The sequence below is a fragment of the Chiloscyllium plagiosum genome, unplaced genomic scaffold (assembly GCF_037043375.1).
Source record: "Chiloscyllium plagiosum isolate Xiang-an unplaced genomic scaffold, Cpla_swu_hap1 HiC_scaffold_14, whole genome shotgun sequence".
In the NCBI taxonomy this organism is placed as follows: Eukaryota; Metazoa; Chordata; class Chondrichthyes; order Orectolobiformes; family Hemiscylliidae; genus Chiloscyllium; species Chiloscyllium plagiosum.
The window spans coordinates 88,211,119-88,222,655 of NW_028270152.1; positions in this window are offsets into that span (position 1 = coordinate 88,211,119).

Here is an 11,537-nt window from a genome sequence, read left to right on the forward strand (position 1 = left end):
ATAGATCACATTTACTGCTCTGCCCTCATCAATCTTCTTTGTTACTTCTTCAAAAAACTCAATCAAATTTGTGAGACATGATTTCCCACGCACAAAGCCATGTTAACTGTCCCCAATCAGTCCTTGTCTTTCCAAATACATGTACATTCTGTTCCTCAGGATTCCCTCCAACAATTGGAGTATTCTTGGCAGATGCAGCTTCATGTCGGGAATGCGAGGTCATATACTTTGTTGGGAAGAATCAAAAGACACGCTATTATTAAAATCGATAGAAACGCAAAAGATGTGCAGTGCAGAGGAGTCACAGTGTTCTTCTACATGAAACGAACAAAGGTTAATCACATATTTATTTCTTGGTGGCAAAAGAAAGCCTTTTCTGATGCTCACAATTAAAGAAATGGTTTCCAAGAAAATAAGAAAATTAAGTCACCAGTAGAGTAATCAATTACCAAGATATCCCTCGTGATGTTTTATGGGACATGTGGGATTTTTTTGATTATGGTTCTCCAAACGTTTTTACAATGGAACCGAGAGTTTTAGATGGGAAGTTAAGATCACGCATGACTATTGCCATTTTTGTCACTCACACACAATATTTTTTCCTTGTACGATTTATTTCGCTTTGTGGTTACTGCGAGTGGGCTTGTAAACTACACATGCTTGTGAGTTCATTCCTCACTGTTCCTCAACTCCAGCCAAACAGACTTTACATCCTTATTTCCTGAATCAAGGTCATCTCTAACCATTGCATAAATGTCATTAAAACTTCGATATTTCACAGGCCTCTGTATATCATCTTACAATATTAATTGATCCTTTACTGTATTGCAGTTGCGCATAAGAAGAGAAAAATAGCATCGAGAATGGTGGACCTCCGCTTCACACACCCGTTATTGAAGCAAAAATGCAGATTACTGCCCATAATGCGATCGTGGAAGCATGTGCCGAACCCTCAGGAAACACAGAATAAGTGCAGTGCCACAGGGCATGTCAGGGACAGCACCAGAAAGACAACAGAAATGCTGCTTTGAGCTCCTATTTTGAATATATTTCTCAATGAGCAATAGACTGTTACATGTGTTCCATCAGGAGTTACCTCACACAAGGAAGTAACCAGTGTTGCAGACGGTCATATCATCCGAGTTCCAAGCCCTGGAATCAGAGACATTCAATATTCTGTGCATAACTGCAAGGAACAGCTGTCCGAGGCGTTTACAGTCCAGATGAAATTATGAATGCAGCTCTCTTGTTGTCAGCCTCTTTCTCCTATGTCGTGTTTCGTGCAATCGCAGCGTGGAATCTCGTCAACCACTTTGACCTGCACATGATGCGTATTGGGCCTTGTTTTCTCGTGAGTTGTTGTCTGAGTGAGGCTCTCGGTTTCTGTGCTGTGATAAGTACGAGTGCTCGGAGGAGTCTGGATATCGTTTTCCAGAATTTGTTTTTAATACAGGGAAGCATGATTTAAAAATTACCTCAAAGCATATCCTCCTTGCGAACTTCGTGTGCCATGCATCTGCGAATGAAGGTGTATGGATATTGGTTCTTGGCAAATAATTTGTGTGGGTGTCAGTCCAGCAGTCCCTAGTAGCAATACGTACAAACGGCAAGGGCCACACATTCGACTAGAATAGCACAACAATAATAGGACAGGGCAAGCAGAAGACAGCCAGACAATCCTGGAAGCAGGGCACTCATCCACGGATTCCATCCGTTGGACCCAATCTGCAATCCCAACAAACGGAAGCAGCGGGAATGAAACCAAATGAATTCGTACCAAAACATGAGAGCAGCGCTTCACAGGAACCTCTGCAGCACTGAGAATGTCACCCAGACAGGCGAGGAAAAGTCTGCAAACCATCTTCCTCGCGTCACCGAACTTTTCAACAAGAACTCCAGAAGCATCCGAACTTCACATCTTTCTGCTCCAAAACACTCCGCTTTTCCACAACAGAGAATTGCACACTCAACTACCGCGTGTAAGATGAGAATACCAGCCCCTACACTACCAAGGGCGGCAGTAAGAGCGAGGGGAAACAGCTGTCACTGTCATTCCACAGCCACAAACGCTCTCTTTGAAAGGTACATTTTCGTATGAATGTCGGGACAGCAGTAGAATATGGGAACTAAACACAGCCTGCGCTGTGTGTTCATATTCTGGACAATGTGAGTTGTTCACAGTTTTCCCTGAAAGTGAGTGGACATTGTTATTTCACCGCTGCTGTGAAGCCAGATCCTGCACTGAATCTTCTCCCTCGTTTTTTGTTGTTGTGGCTAAAAGGTGGGCAACCGCAACGTGAAACGTTGTTATATTTCTCTCATTTCCTTCATTACTGTCCTGGTGACGGAGGCTGGAGATTGGCTCGCTCGATCAGATAGAGGGACCAACGTATTGTTGACCTAATTTAATCGAGAATATAATTGGTAATATTCACTTTGCATGGGACATTTTACTGTTTTGTTTTATGTTACTTGAGCACTTCCTGTTACTTGGCAATGGTCTTTGGACACCGCTGACAACTTCGTACTTCTGTTCTTGACAGGCCATAATCATATCCAAGACATTCTTTTATTCTTGAACTATCAATTGAAAGCTTCAGGATTGTTCCTGCCAGACAAAGACTTCTCATGCCTCCTTTTCTCTCGAAGTAGCTCTTTCTTTAGGCCCTTCCTGGTTAGCTTTTAATTCCCAAGCGTCCTACCTCAGCCTTCATATCTCATGCTTACATACGCCTCCTTCTCCTTCTTCTCAAGAGATTCAACTTCTTCAGTAAACCAAGCTCCCTGTGTCGACCTCATAATCTCTGCATGACGCATGCATACTTACCAAGGACATGCAGTAGCTTTTCACTGAACAAGCTCCATATTTCAGGTGTGCACAACCTTTGAAGTTACTTTCCACATGCGGTGCATCTTAAATCTTGCCTAATCGCATCATAATGGCCTTTCTCCCCGCGATACCTCATGCTCTGCAATAAATATCTATTCTTATCCATCACTAAATAAACATAACCGAATTGTGGTCACTATCAACAAAGTGCTCACTTACCTCCAAAGAGAACAGCTGGCTGAGTTCATTACCCATAAGCAAATCCAATGTGCCTTTGCGTCTTGTTGGCCTGTCTACATGCTACGTCAGGAAACCCTCCTGCACACATTGGGCAAAAACTGATCGATCCGAGGTGCTGAACCGATAACATTTCCAATCAGTATTTGGAAAGTTAAAGCTCCCCATAACAACTACCCTGTCACTTTTGTTCCTATCCAGAATCATCTTTGTAATCTTTTCCTCCATATATCTAGAACATTTTTGTGGTGACCTCTCCACTCCTGATTCTAATCTCAGTCCATTCTACCTCAGCGGATTCAGTCGCATCCTGTTCTGACTGAAAAATCGAAACTGAGGTACCAGGAACAACCATTCTCTTCAGCCCTCCGTTCATGTCTCTGAAATGGCCACAACATCGAAGTCCCAGGTAACAACCCATGGCACCTACCTTATCCCAGATGCTTCTGACGTTGAAGTAGACACACTTCAAGCCACCTTTATCCTTGCCTGTACACTCTTGTAAACCTGAATCCCTATTTATGACAAAACCACTCACAACCACCTGCAAACTGGAGCTACAATTCAGCTTCCCATTCCGCGGCTGAATTCGTTCAAACCCTCATGAAGAGCTTTTGCAAATTATCCCTTCAAAGTATTTGTACTCTTCTAGTTCAGGTGAAGACAATCCTGTTTGTAAAGGTTCATCGACTCCAGTATGAGCCCCAACTATCCAGGTATCGGAATCTCTCCCTCCTGCACCATCCTTGCAACAACATTTTCAAATGCTCTCTCTCTATACTTCACCTCACTACGATGTAGAATAGGCAACAAATCAGAGAGAACAACTCTGTTTGTTCTAGATTTAAGATGTTACCCTCGATCCCTGAAATTCTGCCATACATCCACATCACTCTTATTTGTGATGTTGTTGTTGCATATGTGGACAATGACTTGGGGTTGCCCACCCTCTCCCTGAAGGATCCTGAAAACACAATGCGAGACATCAGAAACCCTGGTAGCTGGGAGACAACACACCAATCATGAGTCTGCCCGAAATCCACAGAATCTCAATCTGTTCCCATCGATATGGAGTCCCCAATAACAAATGCTCTCCTCCTCTCTCCCCCACCCTTCTGAGAAAAATGAGCAAATTCTGTGCAAAAGACCTATACCTAATGGCTTTCCCCTCGTAAGTCATTCCGCCCAAAAATAACAAATATGGTATACATTTTACTGAGGGGCACGGTCACAGCAGATGCCTGCACTGTCTGCCTGTTAGCGTTTCGGCTCCAGACTGTATCCCATCTATCTATTTCTTGTACCTGAAGTGTTACTGCCTCTCTATAACTTCGCTCAATTCCATTCAGTCTCCAAATGATCTGACATCAAGCTACAGTTCCCGAACGCAGTTGCCAAGGAGCTGGAGTTGGGTGCACTTCCCGCAGATGTGGATATCTGGGACATTATTGAAGACCCTTACCTCTCACATTCTACAGAAAGAAATTTCAAATGTCCGGCAATCCATTCCTAATATTGTCCGCATACACTCACACACAAACATACACACAGACACACAAACACACACACACACACATATATATATATATATATATATATATAATATATACACGAACATATATACATGTATATAAAAATGTGCGTGCACTTGCATGTATGCGTGTGCGCATATATATTTAAAATTTGCAAAAGAAAGTTGATTGAAACGTCATTTATTTAAAAAAATGATTTTGTGGAGTATTCTGTCCTTGGGAAATACCTCAGTTACTTACAACCAGCAGAAATACTCCCTGAGTGAATATCCATCTCTCAATAGAGATACAGAAGTGACGTTTGAAGATGTTGACGTTTCTCATATCGCTGATCCTGTGCTGGGTTTAATTCTGGAAAGGATGTTTAGTTCGTTTCATGTTACTTATTTTGTTGCAACCTCGCACAGGCCATTAAAACAATCCAAAAATTATTAGATTTATCTCATTGGACAATGTTGTCGGCAGAACTGGAACCGAAATAATAAAGATGTTTGAAGTACTGCTTTAAAGATTATAGGTTTCAAACAGGAACATTTTTCGAGTCTTGTCACTGGATATTTTGGGGGGAGAGGGTGAGCAGCAAATGGTCTCACTCCTTTCTCTGTGATTGCAGGCAAATGTCCAAGGCAATAGATGAAAAGAAAATGGTGCATTTCATCGACAGGTCAGTTCCCACTCACTATAGTATAATTTCGCTTTGATTGTCGCCATCGTATAAAGGGTTAGGTGAGTGGGGAGATCGGGATTCTGGTGGTAAGCTGAGACATTGCGATAATTAATCCCATACTGTTGGCATCACTTTATATCATATACCAATTATGCAGCAGACTGAGCTTACCGACTTCCCTTTAATGCTGAGCTAACAGAAACAGCTCAGTTCTTTTACAATTTACGGAAGTTCACGTAGAACAAGCTGCCAAACCTTTCTTCACAACCAGCACTTTCTACCCTTAGTCGTACTCGGTTGGAGGTGATATGTGGTATATTCCCATTTAACGTTAACCAATTAGAAATTGTGCACGTAACGCTTACCCGACCAGGCCGACCAGACTCCCTGTCTTGGTGAAATTCACTCATTATGTTTCTGCACGCATTTTTACAAATACTTTAGAATCAGCTTCTGACACATTTTTCCGGAAAAATAATCATTTTCGATTTCAATTACTGTAGAATGAAAACAAAAGTGCTCCAAACTTTTCCTTATCATTCATCGCTGGTTTTGAAGTTCGAAAGTCTAGTTATAGATCCATCTGAATGAAGGATTTTCCCTCCTGTTTACTCTCAGCAAATTCAAATCATCAGGGAAACTTCCATATGGACGCAACTCAGTTTTACCTGGTTTCACGCCACATGATCTATTCATTGTTCAGCATCCCATGAAACCCCTTGCCTTGACTTTTCTAATGCCTTTATGTCCCAGTACTTCGTTGGCTTCCTTTCCATTCTTCTTTGTTTCCCAATAGAAGTTGTCCATTCTTCCTGACGTCTTTTGATTCCAGTCATCGGCATCCATGTCTTTTATCATCTCTTTTATATTCCAGGGAAGTCCATCATGAGAAAGAATGCTGTTCCAATGCAACACATGAAAACCCACTCGAATGGTGTATACTGTCATTTCCAGTATAGGGAAGATGGGAGCTAGTTCATTCACAGGTGAATCGGTTGGTTGTCACACAATGGATCAACCACTGACTGGGAAATGACTGTTTTTCTTCACTTTTCTCCCCTCTCTGAACATGTGCTAAAACAACACAGTAAGGTATCATAGAATGCCGACAGTTAAGAAACTGGCCATTTGATGCAACATATTCACACCGATCCTCCAGGGATTAACCCTCACAGAACAATTCCTTACCCCATTACTCTTCATTTGTTCCTCAATAAGGCACCTTACTGACAGTCGAACCATTTGGATTCATGCCATGTCTCAGGCTCTGTGAGGCAGCAGTGCTAACCAGTGAGCCACCTTGCGGCCCTGCAGCAATATTTCAAGGCACATGCGGACGAGTGTAAAATGCGTTTCCTGTCAAAGATGCTCCGCTTTTGTTGTTGTCCTTATCAGGAACAATAATCCTACTTCCCTGACGAGGCATTGCAACCAAACCACAGCGGTGATAGTGCTGAATTGTAACCACTAGCTGACATTTAGGACGGCAGGTGCAATTGCATCTTTTCTTAACAGCATAGATTTTTTTCCTGCGATGAGACGTTTCTTCCAAAATACTATTCGTGACACAGAGATTTTACAGCACAGAATAATGCATTATGTCAATGCCAGTCCATCAAACATCCACCCATTCTCATTTCCAGCTTCCAGGAGCCCGCAGCCTGACTTCTGAAGTGTTCATCTCAAAGAGACATTCCCTGCAAAGGTTTAATCTCAAATGAAGAAGCGAATGCGACTGAAGTCAGATACCATTGAATTTGATCATGAGCTGCAGGAGAACTGAACCGCATTTTCAACCAAAGAGGGAAATATACAGACACATCTTGTGAGAATGACAAAGGCCTTAGGAGAGGCCAACATTCAGAAAATGAGGAATTGAACTGTTTGCCTCTTCTTTCTTCACTTCGGGCTTTAAAACCCGATTCTGTTTGCATAGGCAAAGGGGTAAACAGGCAGGCGACTGTCCGTCGAGGACTGGCACAGTCGTGAATAATTGGTCCATGCTAATCGTTGAATTCTCCACCTGTTGAGGTAGCCTGGCTCGCTGTGCTCTTCCAGGCTCCTACCTGTTTCATTTGGATTCCAGCAGATTCCTGCCTCTACATTAAGGAATGGAAGCATTCAGCCACTTCGCTGTTTGTTTTCCTCCCCCCACTATTTCACCGTTACTTTACTGCTTCGACTGTATCACCTTGTTCTTCCCGCTAAACTAGAGCAACTTGGCACCAGATGCTTCTCGTCCGAATGTTCCTAGAAGTAGAAACACAGATGGGGATTTCGAAAGTCAAGCAGATGAGGCCTGGTCCATGGGGAAAATCACTTCACGATGTTCCCTCAGAAATAATTCCAAGCAACACGGAAAATGCTTCTGTGAATGTTTGTTGTTCCAAGTCACAATGGACGCATCTTCACGACATCTACCCTGTCCAGGCGATTCAGTATTCTCTAGCTTGAATTTCTTTCCAGTTCCAGATTAGTTCTTTCCTCATTCTGCTAAACTCGGAGTGCTCAAACGTACCTCATTTTTCTTTCAGTTTTTCATTCCTGAGCATTTGCCTTTCTATCTACTGAATCAACCACCAAGTTTCCCTTGATAGAATCATGGACTGGAACGCCAAAGTCTCTTCGCACTTCAGACTTCTGAATATTATGCACATTTAGAAAATCATCCATGCCTCTTTTGTCTTACGACAAATGTGCATGACCTAAAACTTTCCTATGTTGTACTCAATCTGTCTCTAGCACTTCCTTGCCCACTCACCTAACTTGGCAAAACCCCTCTGAAGCCTCCCTGTCTTTTCAATGCTACTTATCCCTCTACCCGGCTTTGCATCACCTGCATTCTTTGACAGAATGCGCTCAATTTCTAAATTTGACCTGCAATGGAGGATTTAAAGATTTGTAGTACGAGCATTGAGCCTTGCAGAATACCACTTGTCACCGTCTGCCATCCTGAGAAATACCTATTTATTGCTCCTCTTTGTTTTATGCAATAGTGTCACGCGTGAGCCCATGCTAGCACATTGCCGTGGACAACATGGAACCTTACCTTACTAAGTAACCTCCTGTAACCGCTGTATGAGAGACCTTCTTGACATCCAGGTCAACAGCATCCATTGGCACTCCCTGCTCGTTACTTCCTCAAAGAATGCTGGAATGAACTCCCTTGATGAAGCCATGTGGACTTTGCACCATTTTATTGTACATTTGCAAGTATTCCGAAATCTCATCTTTCACAATGGTCACCAGGATCTTACCCAAAACTGAGATGAGGCAAAGCGATCTGTAATATTATTTCTTTTGACTTGCTCCCTTTTTTTAAACAGGGGTGTCACTTTAACAATTTTTCAGTCTGCTGAGACTCTTTATGAATCTAGTGTTTCCGGAAAGATCACCAAAAAGGGCTCCATTATCTCTTAGTTCTCTCCCTGAGAACTCTGGGGCGCAGTTCATCAGGTTCAGGTGAGTTTTTCCATCTTCAGGCCATTCAGTTACTTGAAACATTATTCTATATATTTGAGATATCACTAGGTAAGTTTGATCAAATTCAAAATTCCAATTACTCCCTCAATGGCACTCGAAAACTTTTATTCATTGAAATTCCTGACACGCGATATAATTAATATTTTCACTGTCGTATCCAATGCTGAGATACGTTGTTAACAGATATCTTGATTGGTTGAGGGTGTCTTATCCATCACTGCGATGTGACGCTGCAAGTCTGCGAAGGGGTCCAGAGCCTTGTGGTCTTAACAGTAAAACTGAAGTATCCTTCCATTCCACTTCAAACAGAATTGATCAATTAATAATGGTTCAAGTCTCGTAGTAAAAACTCCTACACATAATTACATAATTACCTCTTTGCGGGCGCGTGAACTGTGATAAGGATGCAGAGATCCTTCAGCATGATTTGAACAGGTTGGGTGAGTGGATAAATCAATGGCACATGCAATTGAAAGTTAGAAGCAAAAACAAGAAGATTAGAAGCAAAAACCTGAGTGGCTGTAAATGCCATGATTTGCATTTGCCTTTCTTGCTACTGAATCAACCACCAAGTTGGAAAATCTGAGTGTAGAGTGAGATGTAGGGGTCTTTGCCCACCAGTCGCTGAAGGTAACCATGCAGGTGGAGCAGGAGGTAAAGGAGACAAATGGTATGTTAACCTTCACTGCGAAAAGTTTCGATTACAGGAGCAGGAATATTTTGTTGCCGTTATGTAGGGCTTTGGCGAGGACACACTGGAACATTGTGTGAAGTTTTTATCTACTTTTCTATGGAAGGATGTTCTTGCTTTCAATGCAGTACAGCGAAGGTTTCAGGCAGATTCAAATGATGGCGGGACTAAACTATCGGTAGAAATTGAAGAAGTTAAGATAATTTTTGCTGGAGTTCAGATGTTTGAGGGGTGTTTCTCACAGAGACTTAGACAATTCTACCTTGGGTAGACAAAGTAAATGCATGGGGCTTGTTCCAGATGGTGGGTTTGTTCATACCCAGGAGTCACAGACTGAGGATTCGGGGTAGGAAAATTTAGGAGAGTGATGAGGAGGTATATATTTATCCAAAGAGCGATGACCATGTGGGATTCATTACCATAGGAGGTCAACACATTGAATGCCAAGACATTACATATATTCAAGAGTTGAGGTGATATAGAAATTGAGGTGGATGAGCTCAAAGGTCCTGGGTAGAAAGCAAAATTCAGTTTCTGATTTGGGCCACCAAGCATGATCATGATAAATGATGGAACACGCTCGAAAGGCGAAAATCCTCCTCCTACTCCTATCGTCTATATTTCTACGTTTTCTCCTGTACAAAATAAATGTATGAAGACTTGTTCAAGAACGCATGCCTTAGAGTTTTTCTTTTCTCTCTCTCTCTCTCTCACACACACACACACTCACTCTCTCTCTCGCTCTCTCTGTTTCTTTTCTTGCTGATATCGAGTTTTGTGTTGCTTGGTTTGTAAGGGGTTTAAACAGGGCCTCTTGTTACCATTGGATTCAGTGGAGGATTCAGCACTCTGTCTGTCTGTCTCTCACTCTCTCTCTCCCTCTCTTTTGTATTTCGAATTCCAAATGAATTTGTGATGGGCATTGTGGTCTTCTACTGAGGTCCTGGATGGTGAAGTTAGAAGGGGTATGTTGGGGAACTGGATTATTTTCACGGGGGATTTCTTCAGGTTTCTCCTGGCTCCTATGTTGCTTTTGATCTTCTCCCCGACAGACTTTAATTGACTTTTCAGCTCTACTTTCTCCCCACTGTGACTTCTATTCTGTATTATCTCATTTCATTCGGACGAGGGACCTTCTTTCCGCTAATCTGGGGTTGGGAGGAATATGGTTTGCCCATTATGTATATTCGCATTTAACGATTTGATTTCTTGTCATGTCTATTTTGTTGCATCACATTTATTGACCAACGAATGCATTTTTTCAAATGTTGAATTGACCGCAAATACATTTAATAGCACTCATACCTGTCATAACCGGCAAAAAGGAAGATCGTTGTGATTGTTGAGCGTCACTCATCGCATCTACAGTCCATATATGTAGGAGTTCATCAGGGTAGTGACGGAGGCTAAAAAATCTTCAACTACTTCATCAACAAACGTCCCTCTGTCAGAAAGCCAAAAGTGGGGTTGTTCACCGATGACTGCATCGTGTTGAGCACCATTTCCAAATCCTCAGATACTAAAGCAGTCTGTGCAAAAAGATCCGGACAATATCCAGGCTTGGTCCGACAATTGGCCAAAACATTCGCGCCACACAAATGCCAGACAATGACCATCACCAGTCAGAGACACTCGAGCACCGTCTCTTCACATTCAACAGTATTACCATCACTGAATCAACAACTGTCAACATGCATTGGTTACCATTGATCAGAAACACTACTGGACTCACCACGTAAACACTGTGGCTACAAGACCTACTCAGATACTTGTGATATTGCGGAGAGTAACTCACCTCCAGGTATCCCAAATTCTATCCAACATCTACAAGGCACAAGACAGGATGCGATGGAATACTTTGCAATTTCCTGGAAGGGTGCAGCTCCAACAAGCCTCAAGGAGCTTGACAACAACCAGCAGAAAGTGAACTGCTTGATTGGCAACGTATCTACAAATATACGATCACTTCACACTGACACTGTTTAGCAGCAGTATGTACTATCTTCAAGATGCACTGCTGAAGATCACCAAAGAAGCTTAGAATATATCTTCTAAACCCACGACATTTTGCATCGAAAAGGACAAGGGCAGCAGTTA